The 12,985-nt window shown below is 43.1% G+C and overlaps 1 long non-coding RNA gene across 1 annotated transcript in view; it reads right to left on the bottom strand.

The window, feature by feature from the left end:
- Nucleotides 1-8,104: 8,104 nt before the first annotated feature.
- LOC144370071 (uncharacterized) overlaps nucleotides 8,105-12,985 on the bottom strand; it is a 29,616-nt gene continuing 24,735 nt past the window's right edge. Inside the window, exon 3 of the long non-coding RNA XR_013430007.1 lies at nucleotides 8,105-8,318. This is a non-coding gene — a long non-coding RNA (uncharacterized LOC144370071). The remainder of the gene's footprint in view (nucleotides 8,319-12,985) is intronic.

Below are 12,985 nucleotides of genomic sequence, written 5' to 3' on the forward strand. Positions count from 1 at the left end.
AGTATTCATACTGGATCGAGACTCTGTTTCCAATTTGTTTTATTGATCCTTGATGAGCTCTGGCAAGAAAGGGCCCATTCAATTTCCCCTCAGTATAGGCAGCAAACCAGGTCCCAGAGAGAGGGGACCGTCCTCCCAGAACATGTCACACACCGCAGGACGGGGGGCAGGGCCCGGAGCCTCTTCCTCTCTTGGAATGCAAACTGTGACTCTGGGAATGCAAATTTCGTGGATGATAATTTCATGCTTTGGCTGTGGGAAGAAGCATTCGGGAAATGTGCCTCGGGCATATTGAGTTTGTTGAAAAATGAAGAATGTCACATGGATAGTTTGGCCACCTACTTGGCAATGGTAACTTCGTATAGCATTGTTGTTTTTCTACGGGACCACAATGCTAAATTTGATAGTCAAATAGTTCTTGGAGAAGTTTCAGGGAGAAACATCTACATTCTATACTGAGCCAGTGTCTGAAGGGAACAAAAACAGAATATTCTTCTAGAAGGCGTAGAATTTTGGCTAGGGCAATTCTGTTGAAAATCTGTTAAGAGATCCTCAGGCATGAGAGTTAAATAGCACACTGGTGTCCAGAGCAAACTGTACACGACACTGTGCCTGGTCCCCCCTCTGCCCTGCTGGGTGCCCGTTGAGAGGCCGATGGATGCGTCTGGGCTGGGGGTTGGCGAGAGCCAATGCAGCGATTTGGTGGGAACAGGCTCTTCTTCTTCACTAAGCTGCCAGTCTTGGATCTCAGTACACTTGTGTCTCTTCTTCCTTTGGAAATAGAATACAATTTATTTATCAACTCCTCCCCACGTTCCCAATCTGATTGCCCAAAAGCCCAACAAGTCGATTCTCATTTGAGTTTGTAATTCCCCGATTCTGGGTCCTGTGAATGTTTATTATCCACCTGTGTTTCATTTCCTGTGAGTTGTCTACTTATTTTGTGTAATTTCCCCATCCATTGTTTGCACAGCTCTCGTGGTTTTCTTGGAATGCTTCAGACATGGGGGATACTGTGTTTCATTATTTGCAAAATGTCCTCTCCCTCTTTGTTCCTTGTCTTCTCCAAATGCTTCAGAGGAGCTACTCCTGTGCTCTTTCTTTTGCATGAAAACTGAGTGTCAGTTTTTTCACTCTAATTGAAGACATTTTATTTGGATTTTGATTGTGATAAATTAATTGTATTATCTGGAAATAACTGAAATCTTTGTAAGATCGAGATATTTCAAAAGACAGTAAGTCTTCCCATTTATTCGCATTTTATCTATTATATTTATCAAATATATATTAAGAGAATAAATATACGGTTTCTTCTCTTTGTCCACCAGGGGAGAAAATTGTGTCAATGTATTTTCTGATATTGAGCCATCCTTATATTCTAGGAAAATACCCTAATTATTTATGAAGTTTTATTTCTTTAATATACAGTTAGAATCAGCCAGTTAAAATTTCATTGGTGATTTTCCTAAGTAGGATTGTTTCAGTCAGCTTTTTCACTTCTGCGACAAACAGATCTGACAAGAGCAATTAGAGGAGGAGAAGTTTATCTGGAGGCTCACGGTTTCAGAGGTCTCAGTCCATAGGTGGCTGACTCCGTTCCTTGGGATTCGAGGTGAGGAAGCACATCATGGCTGAAGAGTGTGGGGATGGAAAGCAGCTCAAGATGTTGAAGCAGGCAGCAGAGACTAAGTTTAGCTCATGGGTATAGATCCCAAGGGCACGCCCAGCCACACCCTACAGGCTCTCATAACCCAATCATTTCACCGCTAAACCTCTTACATTTTCTCACACTCGAGCTTTTGGGGGACACCTCACATCTAAATCACAGCAAGGTTCACAAATAAAACAAGCCTGATGTTTTTGTCCTGTAATCTAGTTTGGATTAAGATTATACCAGCATGTCTTTCTCCACTAACTGGAAAACATGTGTAAAATGTAAGATGGGTCTCACTTATTCTTTGCAAGTTTGGTAAGCCACACATGAGGTGCTTGGGGGGGAGTACTAGGGATTGAACCAAGGGATATTCAGCCACTGAGCCACATCCCCAGCCTTTTTTTTTTTTTTTTTGTATTTTATTTAGAGACAAAGTCTCACTGAGTTGCTTAGTGCCTCGCCTTTGCTGAAGCTGGCTTTGAACTCACGATTCTGCCTCAGACTCCTGAGCTGCTGGGATTACAGGCATGCACCATGGCGCCTGGCACTTGAAGTGATTTGAGGGGAGAATTCTCACAATAAAGTGGATATTCTCGTGGGCTTACAGGCTACTTTCTGTATCAGTCTACCCTCTACTTCCCTGTGTTCTGTTATTAGTCTACCCTCCACTTCTCTGTATTCTGGTTTGGATTAAGAGTCCTCCAAAGGCCCACGGGTTGAAGACTTGGTCCCCACACAGCCAGGGTGGTATTGGGAGGAGGTGAAAGCTGTAAGAGGTGGGGCCTAATGGGAGGAAGTTAGATCATTGGGGGTGTGGCCTTCATTAGGGGTGTGGCCTTCATTAGGGGTGTGGCCTTCAAGGAGGTATTGGACCATAGCTCCTTTCTGTCTCTCTCTTTGCTATCACCAGAGGAGTGGCTTTGCACCACCCTGTGCTCCCCACCAAGATGCTCTGCCTCAGGGCCACAGGTCCAAAGACAATGCAGCCAGCCAAACACAGACTGAAATTTCTGAAACCATGAGTCAAAATAAACCTTTCCTCCTTTTAGTGGATTTATCTCGGGTATTTGTTACCAAGACAGAAGGTGAATGCTTACCAGCTTTCAGTTGTGTTTGCTCCTGAATTTATTTATGACAGGTTTACCTGTTATGATCATTTAACTTAATGCTGTATTATGTGAACCATGAAATAAGTGGAGGAGAGTTTTATTTCTGTGAAGACTAAGTTGAATGCTTTAGAAGGAATAGATAGGGTTGAATCACCGAGATCAATGACTTAGAATTAAATGTGCCAATAGTGGATGGGTGCCAGGATCATAAACATCTATGTGCTTGCGACTCAAAGTGTGGTCCATGGACCAGGAGCCCAGCATCACCTGGAAGTCTGATAGCAATGCCAAATGTCAGAGTCCCCTCCACATCTACTGATCACAGTCTGCCCTGTTACAAGATCCCCAAGAGATTCACATACACTTTAAAATTAAAGAAGCTCTGGTTCAAAGGTGTTCCGCAATCAGATTTCAGTAGATGTCTTCGTATTCTCCCTCTGTGGAAGTTGTTGACAGTGAATTATAGGATGCCTACATAAGAAAGGTGATCCAATTGACAAGCCTGTTTTCAAATGAAAAATTCGGACACTACTTTAAAAGACTGGTGAGTGGATGTATGTTTTTGTCTTTTTTTTTTTTTTACAGACAGAGAGAGAGAATTTTTTGATATTTATTTTTTAGTTTTCAGTGGACACAACATCTTTATTTTATTTTTATGTGGTGCTGAGGATCGAACTCAGCGCCCCATGAATACCAGGCGAGCACGTTATCAAGCCACATCTCCAGCCCCTGTTTTTGTGTTTTCAATGAAAGTCAAATGTAATGACATTGTATTATAATTTCTCCCCTTAATGAACTTTTTCATTTTTGATTATTGGATGCAGGTCTGGACTGTGTTACGTAAGAGAGATTCTTCTCTCCTTCCTATTTCCTTGGATTAGCACCATTTTCATCTGAAGTTTTAAAAGTACTAGCATAGAGTTATGTTCAATTCTAATCTTTTTTAATAATGCAGATATGGACAGTTTTTAATTTCTAATGCTTTCATTTTTGTCTTATTGCCGTTTTGTATTTTGGGTGTTGTTTTATACTTGTTCAGAGTAGTCACAGATTTGTTTAAATTATGTTTTTTTTTTCTCAAAGTACTACCTTTGTTTTTGTTTTCTGTTTCACTGATTTTTACTTTTACTTTATCATTTCCTTACTTCCACTATCTTTGGGATTCTTTTATTATTATTTTTTCTGTCTCTCTTATTTTCTTTTTTCAGAGAGAGAGAGAGAGAGAGAGAGAGAGAATTTTCTTTTTAATATTTATTTTTAGTTTTCGGCAGACACAGCATCTTTGTTTGTATGTGGTGCTGAGGATCAAAACCTGGCCACAAGCATGCCAGGCGAGCGTGCTACGGCTTGAACCACATCCCCAGCCCTGCCTCTCTTATTTTCTAACACCAGGATTGAAAGCTACCAGGGTTCCTCTAATGATTGCTTTGTCCACATCCTCCACGATGTGGGACTCACACGGGCATTTATTTCCAAATCCACAATGCATAGAGTTAGTTTTAGATTTCTTTTGATTTCAAAGGATTTGCCTGTTGCTATAACAGCTTATATAAGACTGGGAAAAGAGGTTATAAAGAAAAGAGGTTTATTTTAGCTCCCAGCCCTAGAGACTGGGAAGTCCAAGAATGTGGTGCCAGTAAGGGCTTTATGCTGCTATAACTCATGGTGGAAAGCGGAAGGGCAAGTGGGCGTGCATGAAAGAGAGGGGCCATGAGGAGCAGCCTCCCTCTATAGCAACCTGCTCTCATGGTAGCTAATCCAGCCCCACAAGAGCTCACACACTCAAGAAAGGCATTCACCTGCTCATGAGGACTCTTCCCATAACCCAGGCATCTCTCAGGAGACCCCAGGACCTTGCAACACACTTACACAGGGGACCAAATTTCTTCTTTTTTCTTCCTATTTTTATATTATACATACTGGTGAAATTTGCACACAATATAACACTAGAATCTAGCCACTCTCATTTCCTAGTACTTACCCCTTCCTCCCTTTCCTTCTCCCCACTGGTCCCTTTCCTCTACTAAGGAACCAAATTGCAACATGAGCTTTGTCAGAGGCAAACGACATTTGAAACCATAGAATGTGTATTTTTAAATCTTGAAATAAAACAGTTTTCTAGCCTCTCAATATTATCCTTTTTTTCCTTCTTTTTTGCAGTCTCTTCGGAATGTGACTAATATAATTTTTGAATTTTAAAGTTCACCAAGATGTTCTACTTTAGCAACAATTTTAGTAAATGTTCTGTTGGTGTTTGAAAAGAAGATACGGTTTTCTTTGACATAAAAGAAATGTGTCTGCATGTATGTATTTACACATATGTATAGATCAAGCTTGCTGATCACGCTATTCCAGTTTTCTCATCCTTTGATGTCTCACGGCATTTACCAACAGAGACAAAGCTGTCTTTTCCCCCTTCTGCTTGTGATGCTACAATATAGAAGATCTAGAGCTATGGCAACCACCTTGTGACCTTGAGGCATCTTTACTCATTTTGAAAGTTCATTCATTCACCCCTCTTTGGTGCATTCTTTTGTTTTGTTTTTGTTTTAAGAATCCATCCTAGATGATCCAGGAGTGATACAGTGCCTGAGTCCTTGCCAATACCTACTGCTTTCCCACTCCTACTCTCTCTCCATTCCACTGACCTTGGAGCTGACCTTCCCAAACCCTCCTGCCTTCAGGGTATCTTCTGCATTTATTTTGTTCCAGATTGTCTCTGGTGGGATCCGACCCCCGTCTGCCTCCTGTCTTTCAGAAATCATTACAAAGCTCTGATGTCAATCACTGAATTTTTCATTTCTCTGCAACATTAAGGATTTATTCTTTTTCATTTTTTCTCTGTTTTCTTTTTTGTTGTGTGGGAAATAAGCCTGAAATAGTGGTAGATTTATGAACTCCATCACTCATCACAATTCAATTTTGAAAAATTTTAACAGTAAAATCAGGAATTCATTCTTTAGTCATGTACGGGGCAACAATGGTCTCCAAACGATCCCCTTCAGGTTCAGGAATAGACTGATTGCATTTCTGCCCTTCCCCCTCCCTCCCTTGGGCTGTTTACATTCCTTACCGTGTTAGGCCTTTTGCTGAACTATTTAAAATATGCACGATCTTCTAAGAAGGTCCCCAGCCAAAAACAGAGGGAAAAGTAGAAATATGCGCTGCACCAGAGGCTCGGCCGCTGGCCAGCGGGGCATCCAGTTCCTGCTCAACCTGGGTTTGCATGAGTGACCAGGGGTGCCTTACTCCCCGACAACCTTGTCCCAATTCCTAGACAACATTTTATGCAAATAAAAACTTGGTCTCACAGGCACATACCAGGCAGTTTTGTTTAAAGTAGAGAATGTACCAAAACTCAATGACAGAGCCACCGGAGTCCGTACTGGAGTCTGTACCCCTGGCTCAGGCCCGTGAGGTCAGCTTCTGGGCTCCTGAACAAAGTCCCCCCAGATCCTACAGGATCAGGGCTCCGCAGCAGCCCAGCTAAGTGATTCAGGAGCTCAGAGCCAATGTCCACCCTCCCATGTGACCTAGCGCCAGCCCTTGAGATGCCTTCTCCAGACGCCATGTCCTTGACCTTGAGATGGTGAACTAGCGCTGTCAGCTTCCTAGTGCTGTTTGGATGACTGAATGACATGCCCAGGGATGGCACTCCGCAGGCCGTGATCTTTGTTCTCATTGTGACCCTGGAGGACCTGTCTCTGCAGCCAGCCTCACCTTCTGAAATGAAGCCTAGAAGCCTCCGTCATCAGTGGGAGCCAGCAGCAGCTCGTACATGGCCCATCTTTTCTACAGATCACAGTGAACCGGATACACAGGTCACACTGCCTGACGGGCTGTGCATCTAGCCCATGCTTCACAAGCACCTGTGCTAGTGCTATGGTGTGGCTGTGAGGGTCCCCCAGAGCTCCTGAGCTAATGCAGGAGAAGTGATTCCATCATGAGAGCAGTAACCTACTCAGTGGATTAATCCACTTGATGGGTTAAAACCAGCCAGTGGGGATATGTTTTGTTCCTGCTCATCTCCCCGTCTGCCCTCTCTCCCTCCCTCCTCTCCGCCCTCTTCTTGGATGCCACTAACTGAGCAGCTTTCCTCCACCACACCCTTCTGCCACGATGTCCTGCCTCTCCTCAGGCCCAGAGCCAGGAAGTTATGAAGTTTCCTAATCATGGCCACAGCTTACACGGTGTGTTTCTGTTGGTGCCATCTGTTTGTGCATACAGGTGGTCCCGCACTTACAATCGCTCTCCTTAACCGTTTTTTGACGAAGGTGTACCCACAAGACCATTCTGTTTTCCACTTTTAGGACAGTCATCTGAGAAATCATAGGAGGTCCTCCACACTCTAGAGTGGGCTTTGTGGTAGATTGTCTGGATCAACTGTAGGCTAAGAATCCTGAGCAAGTTCAAGGCAGGCAAGGCGGAGCTGTGGTGTTCGGTAGGTTCATGGTAGTGAGTGCACTTTTGACTTTGGATATTTTCGATGTACTATACTATGGATTTATTGGGGTGTGGCCCCATGAGAAGTGGCACAATATTTCTGTGTCTATACATACGGAGGCAAGTATGCACGCAGGTATTTCTACGTGTGTATGTGTGTTCATGTCTTGTATGAAGACGTACCTGTGTACAGGTGTGCGTGAATATGTGTATATCTGTAGGTGAGTAATGTGTGTAAGGCTGTACGACGTGCACTTGGTCCTGTATGTATGTGTATCTGTCTTGGGGGCACAGTCATCAGGGCAGAAAGATGAGTGCCTTATTCCTCCGTCCTAACTCAGTTCAGCAGAAATCATTGTCAAATGCAGCTATGCTGAGACTCATCCCCACCGTGTCCAAGGGGATGTCCCAACTGGGTTCTCGGGGTGTGCATTAGCATAAATATCGCATTTACAGGACTGCGTAGCATGCGCTTATCTCTCAAGAGACTCCAACACAGTCCTTGAAACACACGGGCTTGACAAATGTGGATCACATTTAAATAATACATCAAGACAACTCGCTGCAGTGACTGACAGCCGGGGGGGAGGGAGGCCCAGACGATAATTTATTCTTAAAGAATTTATTACTAAAATATTTATGGACCAGTTTCCTCAATTGCTTTATAATCTATATGGGAAATTATCCTTTAAACATATTCCATAAAATGAATGTCCTTTTAAAGCCATGATCAATTTCCTTTCCATCTCTTTCATCAATTCTCCAAGTTGGCTTGAGTTATAGACTCTTCCCCAAGCTCTTCTTTCCTCCCGAATTACTACAAAATTCAATTATGACCTAATATTTGGTACGTCGTGTAACTGGAGAAGCTGCCTAGAGAAAGCTAAGCAGAAATGTATTTACTTGTTATTACGTTTATTAACAATTTGGTGGCAAAGGCTTGCCAAGCCAAGGAGGCACATTTTAGTTGTGCGTCCAAGATCCTCAACCACAATAGGCAGGTTGCGGGGAATGTCGTTGTCTGGCCAGTGTTTTCACAGAACGGCTCACTGGGTGTGAGATATGTAGCAACAGGTGGTTTCCAGTCCATCGCGGTATCCATCCTTGTTCACCTGAAAACAACAAACAAACAGAACCTGCTTGAGCCCCTTCAGGAGGATGCACAAGAGGCATCGCCAGGGCTTGGGACACCGTTCGGAAGCCAGCTGCCCCTCCCCTCTCCCCCCGGAAGGCAACACGTGGACAAGGTGGTCTGCACCCATGTTGGCCAGCAAAAACCACAGTTTCCCCTCACCCCCGCCTTCCAGATGCTGCCAGGGGCCTCTGACCCCCAGGCACATGGGCCACCAGGATGGTGCAGGTGTCGGCCAGGTAGGTCACATGCCGATCACTCTGCCCACCCTGACCGCATAGTAGGTGCCACAGCCACACTGCCTGTGTTATCAGGAAGTGCCCACCAGGAGACCACTCTCACAAGGACACTGACGTCACCCCCAGGAGGCAGTGCTGATTCTGGGCAATCTAGAACCTCGGCTGTCCAAAGTGGTAGTCCCCAGCCACAGATGGCCACGGCACAGCTGAACTGGCTGATTCTGACCGGAGACATGTTCCAGGTATAAAGTGCACACAGACCCCAAAGCTTGGGTACAAAAGCACCTTGTTACACTGATTGCACATTGGAATCATGATATGTGGGGTTTACAGGATTAAACAAAGTCCATTATTAAAATCAACTTTATGTCAGCAGAGCTGATAGATAAAATGTAGTACGGACGTAACAGTGAAATATGATTTGTCTTTAAAAAGGAAAGAAATTCTGACATATATTACAATACGACTGACCCTTGATGATATTGTGCTAAATGGAGTAAGTCAATACTCAAAAAAAAAACACTGAATGATTCTATTTACGTGAGACCCCCAGAGTCCCCAACCCTGACCCTCGCCCCGATTTAGAAGAGGGGTGTGTGTGTGTGTGTGTGCGTGGACAAATCAGAATCAACAATACACATGTCGAATGCCAGGTGTCTTCCCACTGCGTGCCAGCTAGATAAAATGTTGCTTTTGATGCATGATCTTTTTAAACTAAAATTGTACTTATTTTTGCTAAATAAGTAGATTTTACTGCTCATGTCCAGAAAGTAATTATGTGAGACTCTGTGTTAATCGGCTTCACTACTGTAACCATTTTACTTTTTATATGTATCCCATAGCATCATTTGGTAAACCACAAATGTACACAATAAAACATTTTTTACAGTATTGTTTTGAACATATATTAAATTTCTGTATACATTTGGACCTATCTCAAGTCAACTGCTTGGTTTCATGTTTTCCTGCCAATTCTATTCTGTTGGGTGACAGTAGTATTATATTGTTTCTATCATATTTTATATTATCTTACATTACATTGTTTTACCTTATTATATTGTTTTACTTTAGATAGCGCAAGATACCCAACTCTATATTCCTTGTCTAAAATTTTCTTAGCAATTTTTACATATTTATTTTTCTTTAATAAATTTAAAATACTTTCTGCTAATTCAAATAAAACCTATTAAAATCATACTGGGAATTGCATCACCTCTGTAAAATAAATATATAAAAATTATTAATGTTTTCAGTACATTATAAATATAAATAATAAATGTAAAATTTAATTAGATACAAGATGTTTGCACATGTATTTATCAAGGATTTGTGTTTTTAGGCTCTAAGCACTACTCTTCATAAGCCCAGGATGCCTGTCCATGTATTCAGTAACTAGTTTACACCCTACAAAGATATTTTATATCTTTCTTCTGGTGTGTTTTGCATATTTTGGGTGAAAAGAGACGTTTTTAGAAATTTTATGTTTGGGGAGATATTTTATTCTCATGAAAAAACTAGTTGTTATTTAAAAAGAAAAGATCTCATTTTTTTCCGGCATGCTGAATTTGTTTCCAGCCACTTCTTTCTGTATTTCAATTCTGTTGTTTATTTTAGCAAAAGCCCTTAAGTTTTCTTAACATATGTTCGTATCATCAGTAAAATAGAAGATCAAATTCCCTGGACTTCTGAGGTTTACTTCACAAGATAAAAGCTCCTTAAAGGCAGGATTTTTATTTAGTTCTTCAATGACATGTCACAAGCTGGCAAGCTGGGCACGTACTAAACACTCAGTACTCAGAAAACTCAGTAAGTACTATTCACAAGGAAGAAAGGAAGGAAGAGATGGAGAGGAGAGAAAGGAAGGAAGGGAGGGGACAAAAGAGAGAGGGGCTCCATATGTCTCTGTCCACAGCCATGTTCATCTTTGGGTTTTAACAAGTCTCTTGGTCATACATAGACAACAAGCCATGGGGCCATCTTGGTGCCTGGCCCTTGACATCCAACCTGGATTCAGGACCCTCATGACAGCCTCTGGCATCTCCAGCTGTTACCACTAACAAAATAGGTCCCTGCCCCCAAATTCCTAGGCCTGTGCCTTCCTCCTTCAGCAATAACATGGAACAGAAGCCGGCACCTGCTGAGCACCACTCTGTGCCACCCAGTGCTGGGTGAAGGCTCTGGATACTGTGTCCTGCAGATGACCTCAGAGCCTGCGGTGGGGCTTACTCTGGTTCTTAGGCCTGTCTTCCTCTCACTCCTGGTGATCATTTTTATTGGAATTAACGGCCTCACAGAGGAAGCACTGCTTCTTTAACTAGGAAGCAGACCACAAAAAGTAGATTTTGTTCCACTGTCACATTCTCCAAGTTAGCCCGACCTGCTTCACCCAAATTGCTTATTTATTTATTTATTTATTTTAGACAGAAAAACTAGCCTCAGGAAGACAAAAATTTCTTCTGTTGAGTGCAACCCAAAGTAACACTGTCAGTTCTGAAATCATTTTCAAAAGTGACATTTTAAAACTCTGAGAATTCCTTCAAAAAAATAAGCATAGAATTTACCACATGATCCAGCTAAGAACTGAAAGCAAGGACTTGAGCAACTATTTGCACACTCCGCCTCATAGCAGTATCATTCACAATAGCCAAGAAGTGGAAATAAAACATGCCCATCGACCAATGAGTGGATAAATGAAGTGTGACATAGACATACATGGAATATTATTCAGTCTTGAAAAAGGGATTGGAACTTGGATGGATGCCACAAGGCAGATTGAACGTGGAAGATACTGCTGTAAGTGAATGAAACTAGTCACAGTAGGAGAAACGCTGTGTGATTCCATTTAAATGAGATAACTAGAGTAGTTAGATCTATAGAGACAGAAAATAAAATGGTGAGTACCAGGGACTGGGGGAGAGACGGGGAGTTGGTGTTTAATAGGAGCAGAGCTTCAGTTTGAGAAGATGGAAAGTGCTGGAGAAACATGGTAATGGAGTAACAATGAAATAACATGTACTCAGGGCCACTGCTTTGTATGCTTCAAATGATTCAAATGGCAAGTTTTATGTCACGTCTATTTAACCACATGGAAGAAGTGTTTGACCAGGACAATGTGCCTGGCGCCTCCCAGGGACTCCTGCAGGTCAGTGTTAGTTCAGAAGGAAGCAGTGGAAAGCAGAGGCCTAGACCCAGGCAGCCTTCCAGCTCTGGTCCCAGAGTTTCCCAGCACGGAGCCTCCCTCGTGGCCAGTGGGTGGTAAGTGGGCGTGGTGACAAGACACAGAGTGACCCCTGGGGTCTCAAGTCCTGGGGATTACTGACAGCTGGTTCTCTAGATAGGAGAGACCCACTTCTCTGATTGTTCTCTATCTAATTTCCTTTGAACTTTTAGATGCAACAACTAATACAACCTTGGCTATTTCATGCCTTTCTCAAAAGCTACGGTAACCAAGAGAATGAGTACTGGTACGAAGAGCGACAAGTCACTTCATGAGATAGAATGGAGAGTCTTCTCAGGTATCGTCAAAGGGTTTCCAACGAGAGCATCAGGACAACCCACTGCAGGTGTCGCAGGGTGATCAGAACCAAGTGGAGCTCCTACCTCCCCCGTTTACAAAGGCAACGCAAAGCGGATCATCTAACAAGGGGGAGAACCCAAGCCACAAGACTCTGGAAACCCTGTAGGAGCAAATCTTCGTGATGGTGGGTCAGACAATCACTTCTTAGCTATCACAGAAGCACAGCAATGAGAGAGGAAAAAGTACAGACTGGAGCTTGCCCCACCACAAACTCCTGTGCTACAAACAACAGCATCGAGGAACGAAAAGGCGGTGAGCAGAGTAAGATGTGATGTATCGAGACACCCAGGCCTGACACCTAGAACACCCGGGAGCTGAGGTCCACACATAGACACACGTCTGTGTAGCACCTACAGCATACATGTTTCATATATGATCTGGAACTTCAGAGAAGGAGGAAGGTGGGATGCCAACCAAGAGATGAGTGGGGGTCAACTGTCCGTGTCACTAGGATCAGCAGGCAAAGGAGAGCTGAGATCCCAGCAGTTTGCTAATGTGAGGATCCAGGAGGAAGAAACAGAAAGAAAGCCAGCCATCAAAGACAGCGAGAGCAGAGCATCTGGAGATGCCTGAGTCCCACGGCAGGATGGGTCCCGATCAGGTGCACTGTGATAGAGTAAGGTGAACAGGATGAGGGAGAAAGGGGCACCTTAGAAGGTAAAAAGCTTACCATACGTACGCTACTTTTTAAAATTTGCTCCATTTTGTTTTAAATGCCAGTTACATCTCAATATGTTAATTTTTTTTTTTTTTTTTTTTTGTATCAGGGATTGAACCCAAGGGTGCTCCACCTCTAAGCCACATCCCCGGCCCTCTTTATTTTTTATTTAG

This window comes from Ictidomys tridecemlineatus, chromosome 13, assembly GCF_052094955.1.
Source record: "Ictidomys tridecemlineatus isolate mIctTri1 chromosome 13, mIctTri1.hap1, whole genome shotgun sequence".
In the NCBI taxonomy this organism is placed as follows: domain Eukaryota; kingdom Metazoa; phylum Chordata; class Mammalia; order Rodentia; family Sciuridae; genus Ictidomys; species Ictidomys tridecemlineatus.